Below are 14,168 nucleotides of genomic sequence, written 5' to 3' on the forward strand. Positions count from 1 at the left end.
CCTATCTCCATGAGCAGAAAGTACACCTAATTTTTTTGGTATTTCATGTTCCATATCCATAACTAAAGATAGAGAACAACTAATAACAGCAAATAAAAATTACTTAGTGATAAAGCAAACAAGCACACACGAGAATATTCACCCCACGCTATTGCTCCCCAGCAACGGCGCCAGAAAAAGGTCTTGATAACCCACAAATATAGGGGATTGCAATAGTTTCCGATAAGTAAGAGTGTCGAACCCAACGAGGAGCTAAAGGTAGAACAAATATTCCCTCAAGTTCTATCGACCACCGATACAACTCTACGCACGCTTGACGTTCGCTTTACCTAGAACAAGTATGAAACTAGAAGTACTTTGTAGGTGTTGTTGGATAGGTTTGCAAGATAATAAAGAGTACGTAAATAAAAAGTAGGGGCTGTTTAGATAAAGAAACAATAAAGTAAATATAGCGAGTGTGGAAAAGTGGTGGTAGGAGTTGCGAAATTGTCCCTAAGCAATTGACTACTTTACTAGACCGATAGCAAGTATTATGTGGAGAGGCCGCTGCTAGCATGTCATCCCTGACTTGGAATTCTATGCACTTATGATTGCAACTATTAGCAAGCATCCACAACTACTAATGTTCATTAAGGTAAAACCCAACCATAGCATTAAGATATATTGGTCCCCCTTCAATCCCGTATGCATCAATTTCTATGCTAGGTTGAAGCTTCTGTCACTCTTGCCCTCCAATACATAGTCCTATCAACATACAACTAGCCCTATGGTGTGATCCGCGCGCGCGCTCATATGATGGGCACCAAAGGACATCAACATAACCCCAAGCAAATTAAATCAATCATAGAAATTCCTCAACCACTGATAGGACAACGAAAATCTACTCACACATCATAGGATGGCAACACATCATTGGATAATAATATGAAGCATAAATGTAACATCCCAAATTTTCAATTTGAAATGTTATACACTAGATCATCATTGCATATCATATTTTATTGCATTTTGGTTGATCCTAGAAAATTCAATGCAACTCAAGGACCCTCGGAGAGAGTTGGGGATTTCGTTATTTTCATATTTGTGTTTTCTCAAATTTTGAAAATAGGATCATTTGATTATATATATTTTATCTTCAATTATTTCTATTATGAAAATATGAAAGAGGGAATAAAATGACTTTGCCAAAATAAAGAAATATTGAGGATTTAATAAAAAATCAAATAAGATTTTATTTTGGTTTTATTTGCTATTTTATTTGAATTTAGGAAAAATGCGCATTTTCCAAAATTGCATTTAGGCCCCCAAATAAATGTTCATCCTGAGCGGCTTGATTTTACAAGCCGGGGAAAATTTATTTCGGGATTTTTGGAGTCCGTTTAGTATTCTTTTTGTTTTTTCTGAGCGTAACTATTTGAAAAAACGCGCAAACGACTTACCGGACCATGTCCGACCAGGACTCCCAGCCCGACCGGCTTTAAATAGCCGGGAGGCCCAGCCGCCACCCCCACCGAAACCCTAGCCCGCAGCCGCCCCCCTAGCGCGCCACCACCCGCCGCCGCCGCCGCCCGCCGTCGCCCGCGCCGCCACCCGCCGCTGCTGCCGCCGCCGCCGCCGGAGGTAGATCTTGCCGCCAGTTTTTTTTAGAAAACCGATCGGTTTTCCGTCGGTTCATTTGGTTTTTTTAGTTTCGTTTTTTTAAATAGATCGGTTTTTCCGGTTTATTTATTAAGCGAGCGTTCGCCTGTTCGTTCGCTTTAACGAACGCATTCTTCGTTTAGATCCATATAACGAACGTTCGTTCGTTAATCTGTTCTTGGTTTTCTTTTTCTCGGATTAAATCCGCGATTTTTCTGATCGCGATCCCTGATCCAAAGTTCATTTTAGTATAACTTTTCACCCGTTTATCGGAATCAGGTGATTCAAGAGCCTGGAGTTTCGTCTTGAAACCCTCTTTCCGTTTAACCAACTCAAACAAGTTTTTGAAACTGTAAAAATTGCCCTAGATCCAGAATAGTAAACAAAGCCTGTTTCTTTTGCCGTTTGTCTTTCGTTGCTTCGTTCGATTTGATTCTTTTTGCCAACCGGAGTTCTTAAGTTGAACTTTCTGGTTAGATCTCTTATTTGAGTTTTACCTGTGCATTAGTTGAGTACTTATTGTATGCTTGTTTGTTTGCGATAGAGTACCCGGAGTGCACCGCTTGCTACTTCGAATCGCTAGGTTTTGCGGATCATCAGCAAGGCAAGTAACACTTTGATCATACTTCATGTTACCCAGTTTTATTGCATTAGATCAATCCTCACACATTGCATGATTAGGATCCAATTAAATTGTGGGTTTGGGAACTAGTTGAGGTAGTACCTATTACCTGTTATTATCAAACCTTTGGGAGTTACTTCTACGTTTGCTTATTCTGCTATTGCTATGCTAGTAGACGTGGATTGGGTGAGTGTTTCCATGACAGATGTGAGATTGTTAAATTAATGGTTTATCTAAGGTGGCAACTTAAATACACATCTGGGTGGATTGAGGCACCTGGGTATTCCAGCGATTGCCTGTTTTCTTTGGACCGCCACCTAGGCTCAAAGGGATCATGAGATTATTCATGCTAGAAACTTCAGTGTGCAGCCACAAGCTACTATGGGCTCTAGCATAGTTGACTAAATCGTGCGAACTCTTAGAGTGGTAGACTAGCAGATGCAGGGGATGTAGGTTGGTACGGTCTACCCGTTCGTAAGGTGCTAGCACTTCTGAAAGACTGTGTCTTGGTCATCCGTTTCTCAAACACCATGTAGTGCGAGAAATCCAACGGAGGAGATCGAGTCTTGTGGGGAAAAGTGCGCAAACCTGTGCAGAGTGTATAAACTAATCATGGTTAGCTGTGTCCCCGGTTATGGACCTCTTGAGTATCTAATACCTGGATTATCATCTGAATCTCATCGTGTTACTCTAAAATTAATTTGTCGGGTTTGTTTAATGATGATGCTTAATTGGGATTGAGAATGCTGTCAACCATTCTCAATGTTTAACAACTACCATGATAGTTAATTTTTTTATTCCTTTGTAGTAGGGAAAAATAGGTTTTACGCAAAACTGTAACCATAGAGCTTTCCACCGGCCAAATATGCATATAGTATAGCCTATTTCATTCCGTTATTTTCTATGTGTTACATTGATAGCATATTCCATGTGCTGACCCGTTTCGGGCTGCAACGTTAATGTTGCAGACTTTTCAGACGACGATTAAGGTGCCTTTAGGTCGTGGTTCTATACTCAGTGATGCCGTTGGAGTTGATGGACTCACTTATCTTCCAAGCCTTCCGTTGTTATTGTTATTAGATGGCCTTAAGCCATATTTATTGTAATAAGTTCTCTTTTGAGACACTCGATGTAATAAGTGTGTGATTGCTACTCTGTTATAAATCCTTCAAGTACTGTGTGGTGTCAGCATTGCTGATCTAGGGATGACAACTGAGCACAGAGATTGGACCATTTGAGGTCTGGTCGCTACAAGATGGTATCAGAGCACACGCTGACTGTAGGACACGACCACTAAGAAAGACCTAGATCACTACTCTCACTCTTCTCACTCTAACCTCTCATCTTTTCTACTCTTTTAGGATGGCGAATGCAAGGAACAAGTTCACGCAACTGGATGAAGATACACCCTTTGGACGTCACTTGAAGAAAGTCACTAGATACCTGAACATAGGAGTACCAAGCTTCACCGGAACCTACAACGCCACTCTACCTGAAGAAGAGCGCTGGATGATTCAAGTTGAAGTTCGAGGAAGGACGTTCATGCCAGTCATTGAGCCCATAGAGTTTTCTTTTGATGCACCAACTTGGAGTCTAGGAAAGAGCATGGCAGCTCACATCGCCATGGGACGCATTGGAGAAGTTTACCGCAATGATCTCAAGGACACTATCTATCAGATTTGTGGGCGCCGAGATGAGCAATGGGAGATGATCAGCACCAGGAAGGATAGATCAGTTGTAGCTTTTATCCAGGAGTTAAATCAACACATTCGATGTCAGGAGAACCAGATGTGCGCTGACATAATAGATCTGAAGAAGGCAAGAACAAGAATCAAGGAACTGGAGGAAGAACTCAAGGCTACACGTGAAGATTATGAAGAGGAAATCGAAGTATTAGTGGAGAAGAATGACGATCTGATCAAGAAGATTGGAATATTTATGGGAGGCCCTACACCAGTAGAAGAAGACGAAGAACCCAATGAGATTCTCCCAGAAGACTAAATCATCATCGACGACACTGACTCAGATCCAGATGATAGCAATGATGACTATGTTGATGAAGCTGGAGCAGATATCATGGAGTCTGCAACCGAAGAATATTTCTACTAGACCACCCCAACAGTAGTAGTAGGCTACCATGTAAATATAGTAGTCCGAGCTTTTGCGATAGTTAAATCGATTGTATGCCCTTGTTTGATTGATTGAATGAAGTGAATTGTTTGCTTTTGCCTCATGTGCATATGGGTAGTGTTTTCTCTTTAGACCCCCTCTATTCTTAAATCTCATCTTTTCTAAACCCTCAGATGCCTTCTAGACGTGACCCCAGATTTACCTTTCCACCGGAGCTCACTCAGTTGATCCAGCAGCAGAACACATTGATGCAGATGCTAGTCCAGAATCAGAATCAGGGGAACAACAACAACAACCCAGCACCACCACCACCACCTGTTGATCACTTAGCCCGTTTTGTTAGGCTGAATCCGCTGGTGTTTTCCAGTAGCACCGAGCCGATAGTAGCAGATGATTGGCTCTGCAAGACAGCTAGAGAGTTGACCACGTCAGGATGCACAGATGCGGAAAAGGTGAAGTTTGCCGCACATCAGCTTGAAGGACCCGCATCATCATGGTGGGAGAATTTCACAGCCACTTTCCCTGTCGACACTGTCACGTGGGACTAGTTTCACCAGGCTTTTCGTACTGCCCATGTTTCAGCAGCAGCTATGGCCATGAAGAAGCGAGAGTTTCGCAACTTGCGCCAAGGAGGACGGACAGTTGGCCAGTATATGGAAGACTTCAGTAAGCTAGCACGTTATGCCCCAGATGACGTTGCTACGGATGCAGCTAAGCAGGAGAAGTTTCTAGAAGGACTGAATGATGATTTGAGCATGCAGTTGATGGTAGCCACCTTCAACAACTACCAGGAGTTGGTAGATCATGCTCTTATGATTGAAGGGAAGCAGCAGTAGATTGAGAATCACAAGAGGAAGTATGGACAAGGAAAGTACAACTCAGGAGCTCAGCAGAAGCCACGTTTTACCCCTAGACCGGGAGGACATTTTCAACATACCCATGGAGGAGGTAGCTCACATAATCACAATGGAACCAAGAATGGTAATGGGAATTGACGAAGCAACGGCCAGAACCGCACCAACCCATCGACCCCAGCCATGAGAGACCTGAGCCAAGTCACTTGCTTTAAGTGCCAGAAGACCGGACATTATGCCAATGAATGTCCTGAATCCCAGAATGAAAATGGCAATGGTAGCTCTGGGAAGAAGCCGAACCCTTTCAACAGGGGACAGGTGAACCATGTTAACATGGAGGAGGTTGAAGAGCAGCCGGATGCAGTAATCGGTAAGTTTTTGGTTAAGTCATTTACTGCACTCGTTCTTTTTGATACTGGTGCATTGCATTCATACATATCAAGGGGATTTGTGCATAAGTATAAACTACCAACCCAAGCCCTTAGATCACCCATGTTAGTAACCTCGCCTGGAGCAGAGTATATGGCTAGTCTATGGTGTGATCGGTTACCATTAAGGATTGATAACTACGTATTTCCCTCAGACCTAATAGTATTGGAATCTCAAGGATTGGATGTGATATTAGGCATGGATTGGTTATCAAAGTACGAAGGTAATATTGAATGTGCCAGTAAGTCAATTTTTCTTACCACGCCAGAAGGGAGAAGGATCAAGTATGTATCCCGGCATGTGCCGAAAAGGACTCAAGTAAATTGTTTAACAGGAGTTGTGCAGGAGGAAGTACCAGTGGTGAAAGATTTCCTTGATGTATTTCCAGAAGAATTGCCAGGCATGCCACCAGATAGAGATATTGAGTTTTTGATTGAGCTTTTGCCAGGCACAGGGCCAATATCTAAGAGACCATATAGGATGCCAGCCAAGGATTTGGTGGAGATTAAGAAGCAGATTAAGGAGTTACTGGATAAAGGTTATATTCGCCCAAGTTCTTCACCTTGGGGATCGCTAGTACTTCTAGTGGAGAAGAAGGATGGATCGTTACGGATGGTTGTTGATTATCGAGGATTGAATGAAGTAACCATCAAGAACAAGTACCCACTACCGATGATCAATGATCTGTTTGATCGATTGCAAGGAGCTAAGGTATTTTCCAAGATCGATCTGTGATCAGGATATCACCAGTTGAATATTCGAGAACATGATATACCCAAGACAGCTTTTACCACCAGGTATGGGCTGTACGAGTATACCGTTATGTCATTTGGTCTGACTAACGCCCCTCCATATTTTATGAACATGATGAACAAGGTGTTTATGGAGTTTCTGGATAAGTTCATTGTAGTGTTCATCGATGATATCCTGGTATACTCGAAGAACGAAGAGGAGCATAAGGAGCATTTGCGTTTGTTACTTGGAAAGCTCAGAGAACATCAGTTATATGCCAAGTTTAGAAAATGTGAGTTTTGGTTGAAGGAAGTTGGATTTCTTGGACACGATATATCTGGAGAAGGTATAGCAGTAGATCCCACCAAGGTTGACACTGTGACAAATTGGGAAGCGCCAACAACAGCTGAAGAGATCCGGAGTTTTCTTGGACTCGCAGGATACTACCGGAGATTTATTGAAAATTTCTCGAAGATTGCGAAGCCTATCACGGAGTTGTTGAAAAAGGATACCAAGTTCATATGGACTGAGGAATGTGAGGCTAGTTTCCAGGAGTTAAAGAAACGTTTGGTTACATCACCTGTGTTGATTTTGCCAGATCAGACCAAGGATTATGAGGTGTATTGCGACGCTTCATGTCGAGGACTTGGAGCAGTGCTTATGCAGGAAGGAAGAGTTGTTTCATATGCCTCATGACAGCTTAAGCCTCATGAGTTAAATTATGCTACGCATGATTTGGAGTTAGCAGCTGTAGTGCATGCATTGAAAACCTGGAGGCACTTTCTCATTGCAAACCATTATGAGGTGTACACGGATCACAAGGGTTTGAAGTATATTTTCACGCGGAAGGAGTTGAATCTCAGGCAAAGGAGATGGTTGGAGCTCATCAAGGATTATGATATGAGATTGCATTATCACCCCGGAAAGGCTAACGTAGTAGCTGACGCGTTGAGTCGTAAAAGCCATGTCAACACACTAATGATGGGAGATTTACCAAGGGAGTTAGCAGAAAACATTCGTGAGCTATGTTTGGAAACAGTACCGAGAGGCTATGTAGCAGCATTGGAGATTCAGTCTACTTTGATGGATAAGATCAGAGATGCCCAGAAGACTGACAAGGAGATTGCCTCTATAAAGGAGAAAATGAGCAAAGGAAAAGCTAAGGGATTTCGTGAGGATGAGCACGATACCTTATGGTTTGAAGACCGTTTTTATGTGCCTAATGATTTGGAGATCAGGAAGTTAATTCTGCAAGAGGCCCATGATTCACCCTACTCGATTCACCCAGGAAATACCAAGATGTATCTGGATTTGAAGGATATTTTCTGGTGGAGCGGAATGAAGAAGGATATTGTGGAGTATGTAGCAGTTTGTGATGTATGTCAGAGAGTAAAGGCAGAGCATCAGAAGCCAGCAGGATTGCTACAGCCATTGCCGATACCTGAATGGAAGTGGGATAAGTTAGGCATGGATTTTATTACGGGTTTACCCAGAACTCGTTCAGGCTATGATTCAATTTGGGTTGTAGTCGATCGTTTGACAAAGGTAGCTCATTTCATTCCAGTGAAGACTACCTATACCAGTGCAAAGTTGGCAAAGATATACATGACCAGAATCGTATGTCTGCATGGAGTTCCAAGGAGCATTGTGTCAGATAGAGGAACCCAGTTTAACTCATAGTTCTGGAATCAATTGCACGAAACTTTGGGTACCATACTGGAGTTTAGTACAGCTTTCCATCCGCAAACAGATGGACAGACTGAGAGAGTTAACCAGATTTTGGAGGATATGCTGAGAGCTTGTGCGCTAGATTATGGATCTAGTTGGGATGAGAATTTGCCATATGCAGAGTTCTCTTACAACAACAGTTATGAATCCAGTTTGAAGATGGCCCCTTTCGAAGCCTTGCACGGAAGGAGGTGCAGAACCCCATTGTCTTGGGATGAAGTTGGAGACCGCTAGTTGTTTGGACCGGATCTGATTAAGGAGTCTGAACAGAAAGTAAAATTGATTCGTGATAGGCTCAAGGTAGCCCAGTCTAGGCAGAAGAGCTACACAGATTCAATACGCAAGGAGACAATTTACAAAGTCAGAGACCGAGTTTTTCTTCGAGTATCACCACTTCGAGGAGTTAAGCGCTTTGGAGTTAAGGGAAAATTAGCGCCACATTTTGTAGGCCCATACAAAGTTCTGGAGCGTATGGGAGAAGTTGCTTACAAGTTGGAGTTGCCCGAAGGATTGTCAGGAGTTCACGACGTGTTCCACGTATCCCAGTTGAAGAAGTGCCACACAGAGATGGCTGATATACCACTGAGAGATACAGTGCCACTGGAAGCGATTCAGTTGGACAGTGATTTGACCTATGAGGAGAAACCAGTTAAGATTCTAGAGTATGCCAGTCGAGTCACCCGCAGCAAGGTTATCAAGGTTTGCAAAGTTCAATGGAGCCACCACACGGAGGATGAAGCCACCTAGGAGCGAGAGGATGAATTGCTGAAGGGCCACCCTCACCTATTTTCTAACCAACCCGAATCTCGAGGGCAAGATTCATCTTAAGGGGGTAGGTTTGTAACATCCCAAATTTTCAATTTGGAATGTTATACACTAGATCATCATTGCATATCATATTTTATTGCATTTTGGTTGATCCTAGAAAATTCTACGCAACTCAAGGACCCTCGGAGAGAGTTGGGGATTTCATTATTTTCATATTTGAGTTTTCTCAAATTTTGAAAATAGGATCATATGATTTTATTTATTTTATCTTCAATTATTTCTATTATCAAAATATGAGAGAGGGAATAAAATGACTTTCCCAAAATAAAGAAATATTGAGGATTTAATAAAAAAACCAAATAAGATTTTATTTTGGTTTTATTTGCTATTTTATTTGAATTTAGGAAAATGTGCGTTTTCCAAAATTGCATTTAGGCCCCAAATAAATGTTCATCCTGTGCGGCTTGATTTTAGAAGCCGGGGAAAATTTATTTCGGGATTTTTGGAGTCCGCTTAGTATTCCTTTTGTTTTTTTTCTGAGCATAACTATTTAAAAAAAGAAAAACGCGTAACCAATTACCGGGCCGTGTCCGACCTGGACTCCCGTCCCGACCGGCTTTAAATAGCCAGGAGGCCCAGCCGCCACCCCCGCCGAAACCCTAGCCCGCCGCCGCCGCCCGCGCCGCCACCCGCCGCTGCTGCCGCCATCGCCCGCGCTGCCACCCGCCGCTGCTGCTGCCACCGCCGCCGCTGCCGCTGCTGCCGACGCCACCGCCGTCGGATCCGCCGCCGGAGGTAGATCTTGCCGTCGGTTTTTTTAGAAAACCGATCGGTTTTTCGTCGGTTCATTCGGTTTTTATAGTTTCGTTTTTTAAATAGATCGGTTTTTCCGGTTTATTTATTAAGCGAGCGTTCGCCTGTTTGTTTGTTTTAACGAACGTGTTCTTCATTTAGATCCAGATAACAAACGTTCGTTCGTTAATCTGTTCGTGGTTTTCTGTTTCTCGGATTAAATCCGCGATTTTTCAGATCGCGATCCATGATCCGAAGTTCGTTTTAGTATAACTTTTTGCTCGTTTATCGGAATCAGGCGATTCAAGCGCCTGGAGATTCGTCTCGAAACCCTCTTTCCGTTTAACCAACTCAAACAAGTTTTTTCCACTGTAAAAGTTTCCCTAGATCCAGAATAGTAAATGAAGCCTGTTTCTTTTGCCGTTTGTCTTTCGTTGCTTCGTTCGATTTGATTCTTTTTGCCAATCAGAGTTCTTAAGTTGAACTTTCTGGTTAGATCTCTTATTTGAGTTTTACCTGTGTATTAGTTGAGTACTTATTGTATGCTTGTTTGTTTGCGATAGAGTACCCGGAGTGCGCCGCTTGCTACTTCGAATCGCTAGGTTTTGCGGATCATTAGCAAGGCAAGTAACAGTTTGATCGTAGTTCATGTTACCCAGTTTTATTGCATTAGATCAATCCTCACACATTGCATGATTAGGATCTAATTAAATTGTGGGTTTGGGAAGTAGTTGAGGTAGTACCTATTACCTGTTATTATCAAACCTTTGGGAGTTACTTCTACGTTTGCTTATTCTGTTATTGCTATCTAGTAGACGTGGATTGGGTGAGTGTTTCCATGACAGATGTGAGACTGTTAAATTAATGGTTTATCTAAGGTGGCAACTTAAATACACATTTGGGTGGATTGAGGCACCTGAGTATTCCAGCGATTGCCTGTTTTCTTTGGACCGCCACCCAGGCTCAAAGGGATCATGAGATTATTCATGCTAGAAACTTCCGTGTGCAGCCACAAGCTACTATGGGCTCTAGCATATTTGACTAAGTCGTGCGAACTCTTACAGTGGTAGACTAGCAGATGTAGGGGATGTAGGTTGGTACGGTCTACCCGTTCGTAAGGTCCTAGCACTTCTGAAAGACTATGTCTCAGTCATCCGTTTCTCAAACACCATGTAGTGCGAGAAATCCAAAGGAGGAGATCGAGTCTTGTGGGAAAAGTGCGTGAACCTCTGCAGAGTGTATAAACTAATCATGGTTAGCCGTGTCCCCGGTTATGGACATCTTGAGTATCTAGTACCTGGATTATCATGTGAATCTGATCATGTTACTCTAAAATTAATTTGTCGTGTTTGTTTAATGATGATGCTTAATTGGGATTGAGAATGCTGTCAACCATTTTCAATGTTTGACAACTACCATGATAGTTAAAAAAATTTATTCCTTTGCAGTAGGGAAAAATTGGCTTTACGCAAATAACCATAGAGCTTTCCATAAGACAAATATGCATATAGTATAGCCTATTTCATTTTGTTATTCTCAATGTGTTACATTGCCAGCATATTCCATGTGCTGACCCGTTTCGGGCTGCAACGTTAATGTTGCAGACTTTTCAGACGACGATTAAGGTGCCTTTAGGTCGTGGTTCTATACTCAGTGATGCCGTTGGAGTTGATGGACTCACTTATCTTCCAAGCCTTCCGCTGTTATCGTTATTAGATGGCCTTAAGCCATATTTATTCTAATAAGTTCTCTTTTGAGACACTCGATGTAATAAGTGTGTGATTGCTACTCCGTTATAAATCCTTCAAGTACTGTGTGGTGTCAGCATTACTGATCCAAGGATGACACCTGAGCATAGAGATTGGACCATTTGAGGTCTGGTCGCTACAATAAAGCACCATGTTCATGTAGAGGGTACAGCAGGTTGCGGGAGAGTGGACCACTGTAGATAGAGGGGGGAAGGTGATGGAGATGTTGGTGAAGATGGCGGAGGTGTTGGTGAAGATCACAGTGATGATGATGATGGCCACGACGATGTTCCGGCGCCACCGGAGGAGAGGGGGAGAGGGGCCCCCTTCTTCCTCTTCTTCCTTGACCTCCTCCCTAGATGGGAGAAGGGTTTCCCCTCTGGTCCTTGGCCTCCATGGCATGGGAGGGGCGAGAGCCCCTCCGAGATTGGATCTATCTCTCTGTTTCTCTCTGGTTCTGCGTACTGTTCTGGCTCTGTTTCACCGTTTCGTGTATATATGGAGATCCGTAACTCTGATTGGCCTGAAACCTTCGCTGTGATTTTTTTCGAATATTAGCTTTCTTGTGGCAAAAGAAGAGTGTCAACCACCTTATGGTGGGCTCACGAGGGAAGGGGGCACACCCTAAGGGGGGGCCCTGCCTCGTGACCACCTCGGGCATTGGTTCGCGTTGATTTTCCTTCCGAATTTTCCATATTTTCCAAAAATAAGCTCCGTCCATTTTTATCCCGTTTGGACTCCGTTTGATATGGATATTCTGTGAAACCAAAAACATGCAACAGACAGGAACTGGCACTGGGCACTGGATCAATATGTTAGTCCCAAAAATAGTGTAAAAAGTTGCCAAAAAGTATATGAAAGTTGAATAATATTGGCATGGAACAATAAAAAATTATGGATATGACGGAGACGTATCACAACCGACAGCTGGGACCAAGCAGCTCGAGCAGTATTTGTGTTTTTGAGGCGTGAGCACTGTAGAGTTTTTCTTGGCGATGTTTTCGTTGTTGTTCCGAGGAGAGCAGGGTATTAACTGGGCGGGCTGTGGCCCGTCTAGCCCAGGACAGATATGCAGCCCAGATATTAATTTTTTTCAAGATGAAAATTGCTAGCCCAACTATTTGTTTTTTTGAGGAATACCCAGGCAAGGTCAACTTGTTATTCTCCGCCCCGCTGGGCTGCCAATCTTTCCTAGGAGGGATGCATTAGGCTTAGTATGAAAATGGGCTTTAAAAAACAATAAATGGGATGTAATTATAAAAACTGCGCAGTAACTATTAGAAAATGCACCAAACAAGAAATTAGTTTATAAAATATTATTTATGGATTTTGAAAATCTTAATTTTTAATTGTTGTGCATGAAATGTTTCGTTGGATTTTTACGTAATACAAATTTATATTTAATCTGACTAGAAATTTCGGGATAAAAATATTTCGGATCCCATCAAAATGTGGGAAATTTTATTGAATTCTGTCTTGAATGGTTGTTTTTTTTTGAATAAATCTTGAACGGTTGGTTGAAATTATTGATCATTGTCCTGGCTAGAAAATGGGCTGTACTTTTAACAAACTGTAAATGGGTTGTAGTATATTCCGTTAGAATTCAAAAATGGGTTGTACATTCTTACAAATCGCAAATGGGCTATAAGTTCTCTGCCACACACTTGTGGGCCTAATAAGTTGACGCGTCCCCTAAAAAAAAGAAGTTGGCGCGTATGTGAGGCTTTGTTAACTTATTATAGTCAACACACGGTTCTACCAGCAGTGGCCGTTGGATGTCTATCCAACGGATGTCGTGCTTCTTCTTCAATCTTGGATATTCTAGCTTCGGCCGCCCAAATCCCCCTCACATCTGGGGCGCACCATTTCGGAGGCTAACCTGTGGGCCTACTAAGTTCACGCGTACAAGGGCTTTGTCAACTTAGTCAATATAAACGATTCTAGCTGCAGTGATAGTACGATGTCCATCCAACGGCCGTAGTGCTTCTTCAACCTCTGGTCTTCTTGCTCCAGCCGCCCAAAGCAGCGCCGGTCATGCCGCCTGCTCTGCCTCCCGTGGTCGGCTGTGCTGGCGCGGAGGCCTCACCGCCCCCTACTACTCCCACTGCTGGCCAGGCCATCCCTCCACTCACCCACACCCCGTGTTATTCTATGGCGACGGCAGCCTCACACCGTATAGCTGAACCAGTGAACCCTCATACTCCTCTCCACGCGGGCTTCCACTACCGCGTCTTCCTCGGCTCCGCGTCATCCCCTTCCTAGGCCTTGCCGTCGTCCACCTCCTGGTGCTCTCGACGAGGCATGGTCAACATGGTCAAGGAACGACTTCCATTGGAAGAGTACTGTACGTGAAGAGGCTGATAGCTTGGTCCACGGCGGCCGCAAGGAAGTGCATCCTTATTATGCGCAAAATAATTATTCCTCCACCTGACAGCAGGGACCTAACGAACGGGCCACCGTATTTCTTGAAAAAAATAATGTTTCCCCCCTGACTGCTCGGATCCACCAGCTACATCTTCGCACGCAAGGAAGTGCCTCCTTATTACGCACAAAAAAATGAATACTCCCCCTGCTAGATGGGACCCAGTATAGTGGGAGGCTGACTTGTGGGCCTACTAGGTTGATGGGGACGGAGGGCTTTGTCAACTTAGTCAATATGCACGATTCTAGCTCTAGTGACCATACGATGTCGATCCAACGGTCGTAGTGCTTCTTCAACCTCTGGTC

Source organism: Triticum aestivum, chromosome 4A (assembly GCF_018294505.1).
Source record: "Triticum aestivum cultivar Chinese Spring chromosome 4A, IWGSC CS RefSeq v2.1, whole genome shotgun sequence".
Classification (NCBI taxonomy): domain Eukaryota; kingdom Viridiplantae; phylum Streptophyta; class Magnoliopsida; order Poales; family Poaceae; genus Triticum; species Triticum aestivum.